Genomic DNA, 21,366 nt, shown 5'->3' with positions numbered 1-21,366 from the left:
ATATGATTATTTTTCTTTGACTTAATATGACAATCTCTAGGTCCATCCATGTTCCTGCAAATGGCATCATTTCATTCTTTTTATGGCTGAGTAATATTCCATTGTATATACGTACCACATCTTCTTGGGTCCTGCTCTCATCTGTTCTTTTCAGGATTTTCTGTGTATTTAGTCACTCAGTCATTTCTGACCCTTTGTGACCCCATGGACTGCAGCACACCAAGCGTCCCTATCCTTCACAATCTCCTAGAGTTTGCTCAGACTCGTGTCCATTGAATTGGTGATGCCATTCTGCATTGCCATGTTTCTTCATAGTTATTTTTTTAGTGGATTATGAACCCATTTTTAAAGAACAGTTTGTTGTATTTTTTTTATTATTATTGTAGTGGTTATTATTATTTTAGTTACTGCCCTTTCTCTTTCTTTACCTGATTCTGTACCCCACATACCTTTGGGTTTACATTTTCTTTTACCTGTGTACACTCACTTTTTGTCAGGTGAGCAACATTACCAATGTTGACAGTTTCTAGAAAAGTAAGTCTTGATTTTTTTCCCTTGGTCAGCTGTTGAAAGTTATCATTGAAGGACAATTCACTCTATAGGCTGACATTGTCATCAAGAAAGCAATTTCAGTTATTTATGGTTTTGCATGAAATCTTGTGATTTCAGATATGGAGTATAGGTAATATGTTGTATCTCTATAATGGCTCCCTAAAGTGGGCATCTCCACTTAGTTCTTTAACCAAACTGAACCATGTCTCGCATTAGAATTCCTCCGTTTTCTATTTTGTTCAGATTTAGTTCGTAGACTGGCCAAATTGTCACTGAGGCGTTTCGCCTGTTTCTGATGAAGTTTTAGCTGGATATCAGCTTGGATTAATAGATGTTAGTAATGTTTAAGCACTTGTATTGCAGATAGCAGGGAAAGGCAAGAAGTATGAGAACAATCAATAAATATTGAGAGAAATATCTAGAGCCTTCTTCATATTAGTTTTATAGTTGAGGTGGCTCAAAGGGTAAAACGTCTGCCTACAATGCAGGAGACCAGGGTTCGATCCCTGGGTTGGGAAGATCCCCTGGAGAAGGAAATGGCAACCCACTCCAGTATTCTTGCCTGGAGAACCCCACAGATGGAGGAGCCTGGTAGGCTACAGTCCACAGGGTCGCTAAGAGCTGGACACAACTGAGCGACTTCACTTTCAAGCCTAATGAAGAAATCATTCTGACTGATCACAAATCATCAAATAGCTTTTTTTTTTCTATTAAATAATATACTTACTGTTTGACTTCTTTTCTTTTCCTTTTAGTAAGGCAAGATAAAGAAATAATTATAGATTTTGGAATGTTCATAATGTCAAGCTACAGAAAAGTGTAGTAAGAGTTTTACAGATATCCTGGGTAAACATATCGATGTACAAAATTACACAAATATAAACAAAACATGAAAAAGCCCTTGCAAAGAGATATTATTTATAGTAACATTCAAAATACGAAGTTCCTGGGAACAAATCTAACATAACGAGATGTGCAAAACTCCCATGAGGAAATAATAAAGCATTATTTTGTGACAGTAGAACCTCAATAAGTGGAGTGATATGTCATACACATGGCTTTGGGAAATAAGGTTTTATAGGTGCCCAGTTGGATCAGTTCAGTTCAGTTGCTCAGTCGTGTCCGACTCTTTGTGACCCCATGAATTGCAGCACGCCAGGCCTCCCTCTCCATCATCAACTCCTGAAGTTCACTCAGACTCATGCCCATCGAGTCAGTGATGCCATCCAGCCATCTCATCCTCTGTCGTCCCCTTCTCCTCCTGCCCCCAATCCCTCCCAGCATCACAGTCTTTTCCAATGAGTCAACTCTTCACATGAGGTGGCCAAAATATTGGAGTTTCAGCTTTATCATCATTCCTTCCAAAGAAGTCCCAGGGCTGATCTCCTTCAGAATGGACTGGTTGGATCTCCTTGCAGTCCAAGGGACTCTCAAGAGTCTTCTCCAACACCACAATTCAAAAGCATCAATTCTTCGGTGCTCAGCTTTCTTCACAGTCCAACTCTCACATCCATACATGACCACTGGAAAAACAGTAATCCAAGTCTATGTCCCAACCAGTAATGCCCAGTTGGATCAGTTCAATCAAATTTATGTGTATTTCTGAGGGGAGGAGAGACTACTTGACAAAAGATTTAAAAATTATATAGAGAGACAGAGGCCAAAAAACAAGAATGACTGCAGTGTATTTTGATGCAGGCAAAGTCAGGTAGATTGGTGGAACCTCAGTAGTGACTGTTTAAACCAGACTCACCTCTTTGGTGACTTTACTTGGGAGGTTATTAGAAACACAGAATCTCAGGTCCTGACCCCAGATCAGCTGAGTCGGAATCTGCTTTATCAAGATAACCTAGAAGAGTGGGGAAATGAATAACCTAGAAGAGTGGGGAAATGATTTTTTTTTTATTTAAATTTTAAAATTTACTTTGTAATATTTTGGCCTCATGATGTGGCATGTGGAATCTTAGTTCCCTGACCAGGAATCGAACCATAGTCCCCTATATTGGAAACTTGGAATCTTAACCAATGGACCTCCAGGGATGTCCCAAATATGGCTTTAAGAAACAGTTCTGGGCAACTGGTAATTAAACAAGAAAGCTCTAATTGTACTGAAAGGTATTGCTTGATTCATATGGTGCAGCCATCCCTTACTGTCTGTGATCTACGTTTCTTTAGGAACATTTGAAAACTCAGTGATAATAAAAGGGCTACTTTGTGCATATTTTTAAGGTGCGTCTGTTATCCATGTGCCAATACTCTATGAGTCGTCTTGTTAATAAGCTTCTTTAAGGTGCCCCGACTTCAGGATGTCTTTATGTGTTTCTAGCATCTCTTGGATCGAGTCTGTATATCATACCTTAACGGTAGTGCTGTCACTGCCAATGAAATCAGTAATGTTGTGACTGTGCCTCCTCCACGTGGGTGATAAAGCTATATCTAATTATTTTATAGGTGTGCTTTGTATATTTGGGAAAAAAGCTGCTGAAGACACTGACGAAAAGGCAGCTCTTCTACTGACACCTCAGAAGGAAATAAGTTACCACCTACGTTAGGATTAGAAGACCAGCTCATTCTTAGAATCTTCTGAAACAAAATTAGGTAAGAAATGCTTTTCATCATATTTTAAATGACTTGTCCTCCATCTTCCCAGTTTGCTTGAAAGCTTCTATAATTCTATTCCTTTGGCCTCGAAGAGAAATGCAGTTAGCATTTTCCTCTAGGAAGGCAGCATGCCAGCCAGCTGTCAGCTTTATGATGTACCTGATCTCCGATGTCAGGGGAAGCACAATTCAATTTTAAAGTAAGTCTTCTGCGCACTACTGCAGCAGGGCTGCCAGCATCTCTCTTTATGTTCCTTTCTTTGAAATTCTCCCTTTTCCTCAAACAGTATAGTTTTATTTTTAAATCCTTTGTGTAAGATGAAACTAGCACTAGCTGACTTTCCTTGTCCTTAGCTAAAAATCAATGAATTGACTGAAATTATCTGTAAATACTTCTGCTACCCTTTCTCATTTCTAGAAAATAAAGTACCACTGCTTATTTAACTTATGACTTGTCTAAACATGTTGAAAGCATTGACTATAAGGCATAACACTCAGACTCTGAAAGAGAGAACTGTGACAAGTTCAGTCAAAAGGGAAAAGAGGAATAATTTATAAAAGGTGCTGCAGATAATGATGCCAGCCAGTTATTTTAAAATGCATCCATCTCACCTTTTAATGAATTAGATTTGTCAACAGGAAATGTTTTATGCACCACTTCTAATAAAAGTGGCATGCTAGGAATGCAGTGCTTTGAGGTTGGCTTCTTCAAAGCTTCAGAGTATCTTCAATTCAAGGATATTTTTTAAATAATAGATATTAAAAGTATATTTAAATAATATTAAGGTTGTGACACAAACACCAAATGACAAAATTCAGAGGTTTCAAAGCAAAGGCTGACATGCCATCACTTTTTCACATAGTAACTGTTTTTTAAATTAGGAGTGTAACAGACTGATTTGGGGATTGTGTGTCAGTTTAACTTTAGATTCTCTTGTTGTTTTCGCTGGTGTCACAACCTTAATGTCAGCTTTTCAAATAGGTTTCTACATTTTCTTTGGTTCGGGGTCATTAAAAAATGCATATGATGAATCTGAGAGGCATAAATAGGTCACACTGAAGTGAAATTCCTTGACTCTCTGGTACTGAGATACAGCTATTACCTGCCTTGTAAGTGGAAAAAGTTAGCTCAGGCATTTGGTAAATTTCTGTTTTTCAAGATTTTGATTCAGACCATTGTAAGCCCAAATGACAAAACATGATGTTGGTATAATTGTGTTCTTGTTCTTCTAATCCAAACCACCCAATTTTGTTGATTATAATCCCTAGATATTAAGAATCATAATTCCCACAGGTGATTGTTTTTTCACTTAGAATACAAGTTAATCCTGACAATTATTTCAATAGAAATATACTTATTCAGTATAATTAAGTATAGGTAACTCTACCTTAAATTTTTCCATATGCCAGCCTTTTATATAAACACTTTTATGCAGATTTGGGGGCAAATGTGATTTTTTTTTTAAAGGTAACACTTGTTTAGAAAGCAAATATAAAGTAAAAATCTGTTGTGTTGGGTTGAATGTTTAAAAAAAAAATTCTCATACCCCATTGGACATTCAAGGAGGAGCATGGAGCCTTCCTTACTCCCTTCTGCAGGGAGAGAGAGAAGGGAAAGAGGAGAGAAAAATAATTCTACCCATTTCCTTGATTCTTATCTGTCATGATCTCATTGGGCAGGTCATATGCTGAATATGGTTTTAATTTAGAAAAATAAATATCAGAATCTGTCTCACAGTTGTCTTTTTCATCACCCACGTTAGAGAAATGAAAAGTGGAAAGAGAGGCAAATTATTTATTGATCTTTTCTGGCTGACTCAAATATATACTGGCCAACCCCAAATATAAGACTTCATATTTCATATCTTCTCCTTCACTGACTCTCCAGCTTTTACCGTTCCTCAGTTCAGTTCAGTTCCATCGCTCGGTCGTGGTCCGACTCTTTGCGATCCCATGGACTGCAGCATGCTAGGCTTCCCTGTCCATCACCAACTCCCGGAGCTTACTCAAACTCATGTCCATTATGTTGGTAATGTCATCCAGCCATCTCATCCTCTGTCACCCCCTTCTCCTCCTGCCTTCAATCACTCCCAGCATCAGGGTCTTTTCCAGTGAGTCAGTTCTTTGCATCAGGTGGCCAAAGTATTGGAGTGTCAGCTTCAGCATCAGTCCTTCCAATGAATACTGAGGACTGATCTCCTTTAGGATGGACTGGTTGGACCTCCTTGCAGTCCAAGGGACTCTCAAGAGTCTTCTCCAACACCACGGTTCAAAAGCATCAATTCTTCAGTGCTCAGCTTTCTTCACAGTCCAACTCTCACATCCATACATGACTATTGGAAAAACCAAAGCTTGACTTGATGAACCTTTGTTGGTAAAGTAATGTCTCTGCTTTTTAACTTGCTGTCTAGGTTAGTCATAGCTTTTCTTCCAAGGAGTAAGCGTCTTTTAATTTCATGGCTGCAGTCACCATCTTCAGTGATTTTGGAGCCCAAAATATAAAGTCTCTCATGGTTTCCATTGTTTCTCCATCTATTTGCCATGAAGTGATGGGACCAGATGCCATGATCTTAGTTTTCTAAATGTTGAATTTTAAGCCAACTTTTTCACTCTCCTCTTTCACTTTCATTAAGAGGCTCTTTAGTTCTTCTTCACTTTCTGCCATAAGGGTGGTGTCATCTGCATATCTGAGGTTATTGATATTTCTCCTGGCAATCTTGATTTCAGCTTGTGCTTCCTCCAGCCCAGCGTTTCTCATGATGTACTCTGCATATAAGTTAAATAAATAGGGTGACAATATACAGCCTTGATATATTCCTTTCCAAGTTTGGAACCAGTCTGTTGTTCCATGTCCAATTCTAACTGTTGCTTCTTGACCTGCATCCAGATTTTTCAGGAGGCAGGTCAGATGGCCTGGTATTCCCATCTCTTTCAGAATTTTCCACAGTTGATTATGATCCACACAGTCAAAGACTTTGTCATAGTCAATAAAGCAGAAGTAGATGTTTTTCTGGAACTCTCTTGCTTTTTCGATGATCCAGTGGATGTTGGCAATTTGATCTCTCGTTCCTCTGCCTTTTCTAAAACCAGCTTGAACATCTGGAAGTTTACGATTCACGTGCTGTTGAAGCCTGGCTTGGAGAATTTTGAGCATTACTTTGCTAGCATGTGAGATGAGTGCAATTGTTCGGTAGTTTGAACATTCTTTGGCATTGCCTTTCTTAGGGATTGGAATGAAAACTGAACTTTTTCAGTCCTGTGGCTACTGTTGAGTTTTCCAAATTTGCTGACGTATTGAGTGCAGCACTTTCACAGCATCATCGTTTAGGGTTTGAAGTAGCTCAAATCCTAATAGGAATTCTAGATTCCTAATAGGAATTCCAAATTCCAAATAGGAATTCCATTGCCTCCACTAGCTTTGTTCATAGTGATGCTTCCTAAGGCCCACTTGACTTTGCATTCCAAGATGTCTAGCTCTAGGTGAATGATATCACCATCATGATTCTAGCATGAGGTAATTAGGCTGCATTGTATAGTAGTGTGAAAATGCATACAGTTGTATGTGAAGGATTTGGCTAACTCTTACAAATTTATCTCAACTATACTAGTGCTCTTGCTTGAACAAATGTTTAAAGTCATTATTATTGTTCATACTAATACCAGTTCTGATTTCTATTTGATTAAAATGAATTTTTAAAACAAAAATATCTCTTTCTAAATTCAAAGAAAGCTATTCAAATAAATGAGCTCAGTGCACACCTACAATGTAGAAAAAGCTTTCTGGCATAGAAACAAAATAATCTTTTAAATAACATAGGCCAAAGCCTTCACACCAATTCATTTACAACAGTTTCAGATTTATGTAATTAATAAAGTTGGATACTGGGTCTAACATGTATTAAATGTCCTTCAGTGTACAGTGATGTTCTAGTGACTGTCTGGAAAAAAATGATAAGAATTTATTTATTGTTTTGCTACATCAGTCAATTCTGTAAATGGCTTTCTAATATGATACAATATATGCTTTTAATAGTTTTCTATAATATAAAGAGATAGTATTTATTGAGTATTTTCTGTATTCCAGCAGCTGTTCTAAATAGTATCCATGGATTATCTCATGTATCCCTCATAAGAACACTGTGTTGATCTCAGTATTTTATAGATATGGTAGAGGCACACAGGAGAACGTTATAAAACTAGTAAGTAACGGAGCTAGAATTCCACCACTAGCATTGTTATCCCAGATCTCACACTCTAAGCCCCCACTACTCAAAGCGCGGTCCCCAAGCCAGCAGTATCACCATTACCTGGGAACTTTTCAGAAATGCAGACTCTCAGACTCCACCCCAGTATCACATCTTATATGCTATTGTGAGTATTCCTCATATATAAAGTGCATCGTAAAAAGATAAATAAATGTAAACAGGGGTCCAAGCTACCTGGAAATCACTTGTATAAAGAACCAAAAAAAAAAAAAACCTCAACCATAAACAGCAAGTCTTTCTGTCTGCTGGGCAGCTAGCTACTTCTTCATCTGAGGCTTTCTCCCAGTCACATTGTAGCACACTGCCTTTGAATGCAGATTCTGGACAGACTGCCTGTGTGTGAGCCTCAGGTCCTATTTCTAGCTGTAGGACCCTAAGAAAGTTACACAGCTCCCTGTATCTCAGCTTCATGTTCTGGGAATGAGGTCTAAAGCTGTACTTACTTCACAGGGTTGTTGTGAAGATGAAACGAGTTAATCCATGGAAAGGTTTGAAAACAGAACCTGATATCACCTGATATAAGTGATAATGTTTTCTGCTGTAGTTGTTGTTAGTTATGATTCCCATCTTAAAGAGTAGAATAGAGTCTCATCTCATACTTGGTAATAAACTGACAAATATTTTTGTTAGCAGGGCTTACCATGTAAAGGGATATCTTTGCTGTTAGAGTCCAAATCATAAATTTTAGTTTTTGTATTTTCTGCACACTTTTTCCTTGTGGCACTTCCTGCCTGTGAGTTCTCCTAAACACCACTTCATTGTGGTACTTAACTAGTTAAGTCCAGTGCACTCAATTCAAAATCAAAATGAAACATGTAACAGCATAGTGAATTTTTAAATATAGTATATGCTTTTAAACGAAATAAAACTAACGAATGAGGCTTGTATGCCCATTTGGCCAACCACTTGGAGAAGTAATACAAAACAGTCAGAATAAAGTGTCTGTCTAAAGGCTGAATGCTTCAGAAGGTGTTTGTTTTCTTTTGGACATTATTCTGAAGTTGTATGTACAGTTAATCATGATAGTCTTTAGGGGAATAATGGTTTAGTGTGCAGGCACTCACTTAACAGCTATTTAAGATTACATCTAATGTGTGAAGTGAGGCTGCGCGTTCCTGAAAAGTACCTTGAAATCTGATTGGTGGAAGGCACTAAGATAAAAATAGTCTGTGAAAAGAATATCCTGGGAAACTTGTAAATTGTCAATTCTGGGGCACATACCTAGAAAGTTCAGTTCACTAGGCCTGGGATGAGGCCCACCTGGGTGTTTGAATTTTTAACAAATGGCCAAAGTGATTCTACTTAAATTAGTGTTCTCGAGTACACTTGGAGAACCACTGCAGTAGTGACGAAGACATGAATTAAAAAGAGCTTTTGTTGACTCCCCTTCCTTCTGGCAACATTGTCCTCTTTGGTACTAGTTTTTTTCCATCCTGTGACCCAACTTTCTAATTTGTCCTCTCCTTACCCCCATAGTGGTTCCCAAGCCAGTCTTTAATTTTTCTGCTTTTCTCTCTTTTTTTTTTACCCTTTCTCAAAGAATATGTCTTTTGGATTTATCAGTCATATCTGTGCAGATGGTTCTACAAAATACCCGCAGAAGTCTGTTTAATCTAAAAATCTCTAAGCCAAAATTCAGGTGCTGTAATCAATTTAGAGCCTATGGGCAACATTAAAAGAAAGAAGAAGTAGTTCAGTTTAGTTCAGTTCAGTTGCTTAGTCGTGTCCGACTCTCTGCAACCCCATGAACCACAGCATGCCAGGCCTCCCTGTCCATCACCAACTCCCGAAGTTTACCCAAACTCATGTCCATTGAGTTGGTGATGCCATGCAACCATCTCATCCTCTGTCATCCCCTTTTCCTCCTGCCTTCAATCCTTCCCAACATCAGGGTCTTTTCAAATGAGTCAGCTCTTCGCATCAGGTGGCCAAAATATTGGAGCTTCAGCTCAACATCAGTCCTTCCAAGAAGAAGTAGTAAAAAAGAATAAAAAGAAGTAGTAAAAAGGAATAAAATAGGATGAAATGAAATAGATCAAAGCAAGAGAAGCAGTGTTTCATGAGACTTTCGTTTAAGATATATGTGCACACCTACACGTTAGATTGCAATGCATTTTGTCTTAACCTCATAGGTCATAATTCAAAAAGTTTGAAAGATACTCTCTGAGTTTTGGGCTCCTGGACTTCAGTGTGACATTATAAGCACTGTTTTCCCATGCGTTCCACTCATATATCTGCTGCATCTCTATTCTGGACATTACCAATTTGTATAATCCATTCAAAATCATGTCTAAAATTGTATTTGTTGTGCATTCTGTTAACATTTTCCTCCTAAGTTTTTTTTTTTTTTTAAATCTATTCATAAACTACCATTCCGTTATCCAGGATAAAATTTCAAAATTGCTTTGTAATAATTTAGCCCTTCCTATGTAAATTCCCCGATAGCCTCATCTGACTGCCCTGGCCTGTCCTGTGGCCCAACCAAGCAGAAAACCTTATTGGCAGCCCTTGTAGTCACCCACTCCCCAGGTAGCTTCTTGAAGGCTGCCTTGGGCGTGCCCTGCCTGGTATCTGTGGCTGCCATCCACAAGACTGTAAGAGCCATTGTCAACAAGATGCCCTGCTCTGTATGATACCCACCTCTCTTAGCTCTTTCTGTTGTAACTGGTCATTTTTTTTTTTTTTTTTATTGCCAAGGAAGAGCCTCACCCTGGATTTTTACCCTTTGCTACTTTCTAACGACATATCCACACGTATACTGGCTCTTAGCATGACCATAGTTTTCACGTCATTTTGTCTGGTGTCTCTGATGACTTGGGTCTAAAGTCCAAGCTTCTAATGCCTGGGACATGTCACACCTGCCTGGTTGTGCTCTCAGCTGTAATTGCCTGCCTTGGTCAGCGACCCCAAACTCTTATCTAGTCTTACCTTGGAAAGTCATTTCAAAAGCTGTCTTTCCTTTCCTCACGGTCCCATCCTCTTCCTAGTCATCATCACCTTCATCTGGATTAATTCACTGTCCTTCTAACTGATCCTCCTACATCTCTTCTCTCACCCCACACCAAACCGTCTTAACACCCTTTTTAATAAATATTTGTAAAACAGTAGTCATGTACTGCCTTAGTAAGAAAAAAAAAGAAAAAAGCCTTTTATGACTCCATATTCTCTGTAGAATAAAAGTACAAATATTTTCCTCCTGCAGAATAAAAGGCCTCAGCACATCCATCTGGCCATGGCATACCTCTCCAATTTTATCTTTCGCTGTTTTCATTTGTGAGTTTTCTGTTCTGGTTCCACAAAGCAGTTCTCTATATGCTCCAGGGATGGTCTCACCATTTTCATTACCAGGGCACCCTGTTGGTGGTTGTTCGTGAGTGTGGAGCAGACAGTTGTGGCTGAGGTCTAGCAGTAGAATCCCACTACATACAAAGAAACCTCATGTTGAGGACCTGATTACACATTGGCGATTAGAAGTTAGAGCCCAGGCTGCAGAAGAAAAGAGAAGTGAACAGGAGACAAACTGATGAATTACTTCTCTTATTTCCTGTCTGGCTGAGGCCCCTTATAACCTCCGTTCACTAGTTGTTGGATCATTCACAGAACTAGAGAGCGTTTGAATCTATATACAGGGAGAGATTAAGTGTCTTGCAACTAGGGGGGCCTGTGAGGCTATGGATTTTGTGAGATCACTGGGCTTCCACCTTTATCTTCCTTTTTTTTTTGGCAACTTGACTCCTCTCTTTTCTTCTGCCCAAAGGGAATGTCTTACAGAACTTCTGGATCATTTGTTACTTGTACCACTCAGTTAATACTACATTAGCTAATGCCTTGTAATATTTGTTTGTTTTTGTTTCTCATGCGTCAAAAGTAAGACATGCTCATTATAAATTCAAACCAAAAAAGATTATAAAGAGTAAAAATTTCCTTTTCCCTGTTGCGTTTTAGTTCTACCACCCACAGCTTAGGACCGCTGGTAGTTTGTTGAGTATCTTCCTGATTGTGAAGGGGGTTGGGGTTGGTTTCTTTTTTAAAGTATTGCATTGTATCATGATGCATATATAGTTTTACAATTTGGTTTTCTAAGAAAACGCTATAGCATTCTGGAAATCTTTCCATTTCTTGCCATACAAAGCTGGCTTTTCATTTTTCATAGGTTTCGTTTCATTTTATATATGTTATATTGATATTGAAAATATTCCATGTACTGGACTTCCCAGGTGGCACAGTGGATAGGAATCTGCCTGCCAATGCAGGGATCACGGGTTTGATCCCTTGTCCGGGAAGAGTGCACATGCCACACACCACTGAAGTTCATGTGCCACAACTCCTGAGCCCCCGCACTCGAGCCTGTGAGCTCCAGCTCCTGAGCCTATGCGCTAGTACTACCAGAGCCCGTGCACCTGGGGCCTGTGCTCCGCAACGAGAAGCTATCAATGGCAAGCCTGTGCTTGGCAACAAAGGGCAGCCCCCGCTCTTAGCAGCTAGAGAAACCCCACATGCAGCAAAGAAGACCCAGTGCAATCAAAAATAAGTAAATCAATAAGTTTTAAAAAGATGTAAAAGATCCCGTGTACTGACATCACATTATATATTCAGTTGGCCCAGGAATAGTCCCACCTTATACCTTTCATCTCAGTATTTCATCAGTTTAGCTTTTGTCTCAGAGTTTTCATTTTTGAATGAAGCCTTATTTAATAGTTATGTGTAAATAAACCTGGATAGGTTTTGATAGACCTGCACCTTCCTTGTTTCCATCCTGGCGTGTCCTCATATTTGAGACACCAGTACAGTGAACAGAATTCTCACTGTAACATATAGTTAAATTGGCCACTTCCCATTTCTCTTTTCCAGTGCCTTTCCAGAAGTAATATGAGCTAGCACATCTTTTTCAAGGAGAGCAGGAAGGGTGCTTTCTGATAAAGTAAATGCTCTCCAGCAGTTAGATCAGCTAGCTCCTTTGGAGCTCAGGGGGTGGCGGTGGCAGAACGGTCCGGGCTGCCAGCTCTGCTGGCCACTTGATGCAAAACCAGTTGTGCTGAGCCTGTGCTTTGGCCTGTGGATTGCACATTTCTCACCCTTTATTCAGTTTTACCATAGAGTGAATACAATACCAGCTTTATATTGCTATAAGGATTTTATTATGTATCATATGATATAAATCTACAACTGTTTGTTTATTGTTGGATAACACATTTTTAATTTTGTAACAACGATTTTTGGTGACAGTGATTTTGTAACAATGAATTTTGGTGACAGAGATTTAGGAGGGGGTAGAGAAAGAAAATAACTGTGAACATTCATTGGTTAGTAGTACTAAATTTCATTTGACTTGCCAACAAGAATTAAATGTGTAACCCACACTATGGAGGCTGTAGTGGTATCACAGACCACATGAAAACAAGAAGACACAGAAGCATCAGCATCTATTGCACAGTCTTATTTTCATGCTGTGAAAATAAGCATGAAAAATTTGCCTGCCAGTGCAGGGGACACGGGTTTGATCCCTTGTCCGAAGAGTGCACAGGCAAAGTCTTATTTTCATGCCCTGAAAAATAAAATAATTTCACCGTGCCTGAAAATATGACTTTTTCATAATTGACGCTTCGCTGCAGAAGGTACATTTGTGTACCACTCTGTGTCAATGTAGGAGATGTAGGTTTGATCCCTGGTCTAGGAAGATGAGCAAGAAAGCCCTCGCACCTCAACTGTTGAGCCTGTGCTCCACAACAAGAGAAGCGACCACGACGAGAACCCTACATCCCGCAACTAGGAAAAAGCCCACACAGCAGTGGAGAACAAGCACAGCTTAAATAAATGATAATAATAGTAAATTCTGTATGCCAATGCAGGAGCCACTGGAGATGCAAGTTCAATCCCTGGCTCGGGACAATCCCCTGGAGAAGGAAGTGGCACCCCACTCCAGTATTTTTGCCTGAGAAATCCCATGGACAGAGGAGCCTGGGAGGCTATATCCATGGGGTTGCAAAGAATTGGACATGACTAAGCGACTGAGCTTTTCATTTCATGCAAAGATGAGCTCGATAAAGGACAGAAATGGTAAGGACCTAACAGAAGCAGAAGATATTAAGAAGAGATGGCAAGAATACACAGAAGAACTGTACAAAAAAGATCTTCATGACTCAGATAATCATGATGGTGTGATCACTGACCTGGAGCCAGACATCTTGGAATGTGAGGTCAAGTGGGCCTTAGAAAGCATCAACGAACAAAGCTAGTGGAGGTGATGGAATTCCAGTTGAGCTATTCCAAATCCTGAAAGATGATGCTGTGAAAGTGCTGCACTCAATATGCCAGCAAATTTGGAAAACTCAGCAGTGGCCACAGGACTGGAAAAGGTCAGTTTTCATTCCAATCCCAAAGAAAGGCAATGCCAAAGAATGCTCCAACTACCACACAATTGCATTCATCTCACACGCTAGTAAAGTAATGCTCAAAATTCTCCAAGCCAGGCTTCAGCAATATGTGAACCGTGAACTTCCTGATGTTCAAGCTGGTTTTAGAAAAGGCAGAGGAACCAGAGATCAAATTGCCAACATCTGCTGGATCATGGAAAAAGCAAGAGAGTTCCATAAAAACACCTATTTCTGCTTTATTGACTATGCCAAAGCCTTTGACTGTGTGGATCACAATCAACTGTGGAAAATTCTTCAAGAGATGGGAATACCAGACCACCTGACCTGCCTCTTGAGAAATCTGTATGCAGAAATCTGTATGCAGGTCAGGAAGCAACAGTTAGAACTGGACATGGAACAACAGACTGGTTCCAAATAGGAAAAGGAGTTCGTCAAGGCTGTATATTGTCACCCTGCTTATTTAACTTATATGCAGAGTACATCATGAGAAACACTGGACTGGAAGAAACACAAGCTGGAATCCAGATTGCCGGGAGAAATATCAATAACCTCAGATATGCAGATGACACCACCCTTATGGCAGAAAGTGAAGAGGAACTCAAAAGCCTCTTGATGAAAGTGAAAGTGGAGAGTGAAAAAGTTGGCTTAAAGCTCAACATTCAGAAAACGAAGATCGTGGCATCCGGTCCCACCACTTCATGGGAAATAGATGGGGAAACAGTGGAAACAGTGTCAGACTTTATTTTTCTGGGCTCCAAAATCACTGCAGATGGTGACTGCAGCCATGAAATTAAAAGATGCTTACTCCTTGGAAGGAAAGTTATGACCAACCTAGATAACATATTCAAAAGCAGAGACATTACTTTGCCAACAAAGGTCCGTCTAGTCAAGGCTATGGTTTTTCCTGTGGTCATGTATGGATGTTAAAGTTGGACTGTGAAGAAGGCTGAGCGCTGAAGAATTGATGCTTTTGAACTGTGGTGTTGGAGAAGAGTCTTGAGAGTCCCTTGGACTGCAAGGAGATCCAGCCGGTCCATTCTGAAGGAGATCAGCCTTGGGATTTATTTGGAAGGAATGATGCTAAAGCTGCAACTCCAGTACTTTGGCTACCTCATGCGAAGAGTTGACTCATTGGAAAAGACTCTGATGCTGGGAGGGATTGGGGGCAGGAGGAGAAGGGGACGACAGAGGATGAGATAGCTGGATGGCATCACCGACTCGATGGACATGAGTTTGAGTGAACTCCAGGAGTTGGTGATGAACAGGGAGGCCTGGTGTGCTGCGATTCATGGGGTCGCAGAGTCGGACATGACGAGCGACTGATCTGATCTAAGCGACTGAGCACACACACACAATGAAACATGACTTTTCATTCAGATCAAGTGACTGTACTAAATTAATTTCGCTCATATTCAGTTTCAGGTTTTCTCGTGCATGTATGAAAAGTGAAACAGTAACGTTAATGTATTGTCTCTGTTAAAAGAACTTTACCAGCTCTTAGACGATGCAGTTTTACTTCAGTATCATTGTATATTTCTAGTAAAAAGATCAATTCCAGTAATGGTTCAAGTTTCTTGTCTAACACATGGGATCAAAGTAAAGCATTCAGAAGTTCATTCTGTAAAATGTGAAACACTTGATATTGTGAAGTGAAAGTGAAAGTGAAGTCGGTCAGTTGTATCTGACTCTTTGGGATCCCATGGACTGTAGCCTACCAGGCTCCTCCCTCCATGGGATTCTCCAGGCAAGAGTACTGGAGTGGGTTGTGATATTGTGTGAATTATGAAATTTTGAATACTATTGTAAATTGAATCACAAACTGCAACATACATGGTAAAATTCTTGGTCTTGGTGATGTAAAAAATATTCTGAAGTAGAATATAACATCATAAAATATTTTGAATAAATTTAGAGCGTACAGAGAGTAAGTATACTCAGAATATGTTGTACATATTTGTGTAATTCATAATTTCCTCTAAGAGTTTATAAAATCTGCCAATCTAAATAGAAGATATATTCTCAAAAAGTATAAATATTCTTATACATGCACAAAATAACCAGCCTGTAAATTTTTATAGTTAGGTTGATGCTGATAAAAATAATAAGCATGGTTGTATATATTTTTTCTATTTGGATTTTAGAAACTTTTGAGACTTTGAAGAGTAAATTTATAAATCAATGAAAGTTCCTACCATGGCATGGTAGGAACTTAAATACTTTTGTCAAAATGTTCTCTAAATTTTGGTTGCAGTTTCCAGCAAAATCTAATGGGAATATTTAGTCAAAGCATTTAACAAATGGAAGTCAAAAAATTCAATTTATGTGAAGATTTTAGGGAATTGCAGTTATTGAACCCAGAGCTTGTAAACAGGAGGATTTTGAACTATTTCGCCCTGAAATCAAGGGGAAAACTGAACAAATTAATTTATAAGAACTCAAATGATGTATAAAATATAACTGTGAAATTCTATAATTGTGTTTTGAAATACATACACTTATGGGGAGAAATATTTTGATGGAGCTCATATTTTTAATTAAATAAGTATATATTTTGGTTCAGAATGAAGTTAACCTGGAAAAACCTGCAAGTTTGCAGTATCTAAATCAAGTAAAACATTGAAAATAAGCACACGTATTTGTTTGATGGATTTGTGTTTTTAGCTTATTGGTCAAAAAAGGCAGTTTGCATAGAGGCAAAAAACTGTAAAAATAATTTGGCTAAAATATTTGTGTATTTCATTATTACAAATTAAAATTGGCAATGTTTTTCACTAGTGAATTTGCTCTGAACTTAATATTATTTACCAGTAGATTTGCACCTGAAAAAATGTATACAGAAAAGTCACTTGGCAATGTCAACAATTTAAAATTTACTAGCCACAAAATGTATCTTGGAATGTTATAAAAATAATATGATCATTTTTAAAAATACATTCTTTAGAAAACTAAGTGTGAGGGATAGATACAACTAAGAAATTGATTAAATTATATGTAATGTACTAACAACCATCTGTTTTTGTATTTTTGATGTCAATATAAAGATTTTTTACATCAGTAGACAAAGATATCAGAATTTTTAAAAAGTTTGAATATAATTTTGTGTAGGTCCACATATATTATAAAGCCACTTACTTGATTTGTGAGTATACATCTCAAAAATTATATAATTTTATTTATTTTAGTACCCTTTTTATTCCAAAAAATTCCTAGTTTAGATGATAAATTATATATGCTTCATCCCCTCCTTCCTAAATCCCATTTCCCCTTTCCCAAATGATTGCTTTATGTTTATTATGCTGCTGCTGTTGCTAAGTCGTTTCAGTCGTGTCTGACTCTGTGTGACCCCATAGACGGCAGCCCACCAGGCCCCGCCATCCCTGAGATTCTCCAGGCAAGAACACTGGAGTGGGTTGCCATTTCCTCCTCCAATGCAGGAAAGTGAAAAGTGAAAGTGAAGTCGCTCAGTCGTGTCTGACTCTTAGTGACCCCATGGACTGCAGCCCACCAGGCTCCTCCGTCCATGGGATTTTCCGGGCAAGAGTACTGGAGTGGGGTGCCATTGCCTTCTCCCTATGTTTATTATACATGACTGTAATTCTTACACTTAAAATTCATTACTTCTAAAATGAACACTCCCTTTCCCCATACAAATTAAAAATAAGATCTTTCCTTTGATTTTTCTCTATTGCTTAAGTGTATGGTTTATCTCCCAGTCACTTAGAGTTGAAATTTTGCTGCGAACACTGATTTCTTTCTCACCTTTACAAAGATCATTCTGGTGCGAGGATAGAAAATGTGTTAAGAGATGATGCAGAAAATAGGGAGACACTTTAGCAAACTGCTGTATTAATCCAGCTGATGGAGTTTGAATTTCCCAGGCGAATATGAGAACAGGATTGAATGTGACAAATATGAAGGAAGACAAATCACCTAGCAGTGTAATTCGTGAAAGAGCATTAGAATGTGGGGGATGACTCCCACGCTTCTGAGTTGAGTACCTAGGCTGATAGTGATGCTGTTAACTACTATAGGGACCTCGAGAAATGAAGACATCTCAGAGGGAAGATAATAGAACTTTTGGGGGCATATTGAGTTTGAGGTACCCATGGAATATCCAAGGGAGTTATCCAGTGTGGAGTTGGACACTTCAAACGGGAGCTCCAAACACAAGCGGTAGTGGGAGACATGGACGTGGATGAAATTGTTCAGTCAGAGGTCCAAGGGAAAGAGACAGAAAAGGGGACTGGTGAAGGAAACTGAGCTGTGGTGTCTGAGACCCATCTGGGGGAGAAACTGCCCCAAGAGCACTTCCTCTGGGGAAGGAGGGGCCTAGGAATGTGGAGTGTAGCAGATTGGAGAGAAGACTTACACTTGGCAACTTTGAGGTTCTATAACTATAGGAAGAATTCAGGCCCAGTTTAGGAAATGTTCCCAGAAATATTTCACCGTTTGAAATTTTTAGATTTAAGTTTAATAAATTAAGCTTCAAAGATGTCATCATTTATGTATAGCTTTACAGGTAACATTTATTCTATTACTCCTCTACAAACTTACTATCAATATTCATTTTTACTCTGAACTTTTTGAAGTTTCACATTGTGTGTACAGGACATGTTGATTGGAATAGAGTGGATTTTTTTTAACATCTTGTAAAGAAGATCAGTTTTATGGTACTTTTTTGGTGGTCTAATGGTTAGGACTCTGTGCATCCAATGTAGGAGGTGTGGGTTTGATCCCTAGCGGGGCAACAACTAAGATCCCACATGCCACACAGCATGGCCAAACGTTTAAAAAAAGATTTGGAAAAAAAAAAAAAAAGGGAACATCAGTTTTATTGTAATTTCACACAAAGAACTATTCTAGAAATTTGACTTTGAAGTTGAGTCAATCTAAAGCAACTTTTAAAATCTCTTTAGCCTTCATTCTTAGGATCTATTTCTCAAGGGTTTCTATGCATAAAATTTTAATGTTTTTGCATTTTATTTTTACTATTAGTTCTTACTTTTCAAAGAATGTGTTCTGTTATCTTTAGACTTTATTTAGTAATTAAATTACCTAATTTAAGTAGAGTTCTTTCTGCAATCCATACCTCCACATTGCCTCTTATATGCTCATTTTGGTCCCTCTGTTTTGGTGTATGATTCGTCTTTTAGTAGAAAAATACTAGGTTCTTTCATCACAATTACAGTCATTGGTCTGATAATCCTATGAGTCAATCTACACGAAACAAGAAGCGCATATCAAACTCCTGGCAGGTTTAGTTAAAATTAAAATGCATGCTCAACTGTAGAGATTGTCAAGTGTGGAAATAATATTTGTCCAGCTGGACAGCTTTCTTTTGTAGTTGCTAAATGAAAGTTGAGATTCTGTCTGCTCCTTGAAAGCTTCTGTGTCATGAAGGTAATTTGGACTGTTTGTGGTTTGACAGGGATTATTAAAATCAGATGAAGTGAAGGGAAGCAAGTGTGAGAAAGCAAAATTGACACTGACACTCTCTATTATTTGCAGCTTGGATCATGATGACTGTGTTGATATGATAGATTCACTGTTGAGATATGTTAAGCAGCAAATAAAGTAAAAAGCAAGTATAGTGATGGCTTCTCAGATTTAACATGAAGAAATCCAATATTTACTTTCACTGATTGCATTTTAAATAGATTTTCAGGTCATTTCATACGAATTTGTTTATAACCAACAACACATTATCCGTCTATTGAACTGTAGAATTAGAAAGTATACTGCAAAGGCAGTATAACAGAAAATTAAATATTAACGACGTAGATCACATGATTAAAATAATAGAATTTTAAAACTAGAAGGGTCCTTACAGATCACTTTTATCTAATTTCCTTTTTTGGTAGATGGAAACTAGAAAGACTTTTAAGGTATCACATTTAAATGTTATTTGAAAACATAAATGAATGTAAAATCCTCGTTTTTCACCACAAATATATTTTATCTTTTCACAGTATTTTAAAAAATGATTTGAGTTGATAAAATTCATTCCAAAATAGTGTAATCCACAATTGTAGATTAACTTTTTTCTGTTTAAAGATAATACACAAATTAAGTTAGTATGGTTATAATATGGTTATAATATGTATCATCTACATTGATGGAGTAAATGCCTTCCATAAACATATTTTTCTGAAAGCATTATTTGTAGAAGGAGTTATAGCAAAAAGCTATTTCATGGTGTTAACCAAAGACAGTTAGAAAAATATAGCTAAATTTGATGAAATTGTTGTTGTTTAGTTAGTAAGTAGTGTCCGACTCTTTTGCAATCGCATGGACTATAGTCCCCTAGACTCTTCTATCTATGGGGTTTCCCAGGCAAGAATATGGGAATGGGTTGCCATTTCCTCCTCCAGAGGATTTTCCTGACCTAGGAATCAAACTATAGTTTTACATATTTATGTGTATGTACCCACACCCCTGCTGCTGCTGCTGCTGCTGCTAAGTCGATTCAGTTGTGTCCGACTCTGTGCGACCCCATAGACGGCAGCCCACCAGGCTCCCCCGTCCCTGGGATTCTCCAGGCAAGAACACTGGAGTGGGTTGCCATTTCCTTCTCCAATGCATGAAAGTGAAAAGTGAAAGTGAAGTCGCTCAGTCGTGTCCGACTCTTAGCGACTTCATGGACTTCAGCCTACCAGGCTCCTCCGTCCATGGGATTCTCCAGGCAGTAGTACTGGAGTGAGTTGCCATTGCCTTCTCCTACATACACATAAATATATATAACTAAAATCTTCAGTGGTATTTAGGCAAGGTAGTGAATGGATCTGAATTGGTTTGTAACGTGAGAAGTCTAATGCCCGTATGCACTGTAGATATCATCCTGGTGATAGTTCTAACTTTGACTACCTGGAGTTCGCACAGTTAAAGTCTGCCCCCATTTCAGACATGAACAGGTGAGGTCTGCACTGGATTTACCTGCTCTTCCTGGCTAATAGAAATTCAGGGACTCCCACAGGTTCAGTAATTCATTTGAGTGACTTACAGAACTCAGGAAGTACCGTACTTATGATTACAGTTTTATTAAAAAGGTTAAAAGTCAATAATAGCCAAATGGAAGAGATGCATAGGATGAGGTAATGAAGAGGGTAGGAGCAGCAAAAACCAAATACGAATTTCTTATTATACCCCAAGATGTGAGTTTGGAGACCAGATAGTGTTCCAGATTTAGGACGCTGGTACAGAAAGAAGGCAAAGTTACATTTAAAAGCAGTGGTGACCATTTAAGATATTAGCAAGAGAAAGGGTCATAGTACTTGATGACCATTTAAAATAGAGGTCAGCAAACATTTTCTATTAAAGGCCAGATAGTAAATATTTTTTAGGGTTTGTGGATGACATATGGCCACCCTAGCATATTCTTTTTTTGGTTTTAATTTTTACAACATGTTAGAAATATAAAAGCCAGTCTCAGCTTTCAGGCCATAGGAAAGACAGACCATGCCATAGTTTTCTGACACAATACTAGGCATGGGAGAGGGAGATTAGATAGGTGGTAACCCTATAACATAGGAAGAAAAGTCATTTTAAGGGAAAGATTTTGAATTAAATTTTAGACCT

The 21,366-nt window shown here is 38.5% G+C and overlaps 1 protein-coding gene across 15 annotated transcripts in view; it reads left to right on the top strand.

Moving 5' to 3' along the window:
* The window catches only part of KIAA0825 (KIAA0825 ortholog), a 428,558-nt gene that overhangs the window by 35,259 nt on the left and 371,933 nt on the right, over nucleotides 1-21,366 (top strand). For all 15 annotated transcript variants that reach the window (XM_086413109.1, XM_086413116.1, XM_086413110.1 and 12 more), the window contains exon 2: nucleotides 3,004-3,150. The gene's annotated coding sequence lies outside the window, so the exon portion shown is untranslated. The remainder of the gene's footprint in view (nucleotides 1-3,003; nucleotides 3,151-21,366) is intronic.

Source organism: Bos grunniens, chromosome 7 (assembly GCF_055505025.1).
Source record: "Bos grunniens cultivar Pamir isolate PY7600 chromosome 7, Bosgru_T2T1.0, whole genome shotgun sequence".
Classification (NCBI taxonomy): domain Eukaryota; kingdom Metazoa; phylum Chordata; class Mammalia; order Artiodactyla; family Bovidae; genus Bos; species Bos grunniens.
Note: the sequence above shows the minus strand (reverse complement) of the source record. Positions and strands in the feature narration are given on the sequence as shown.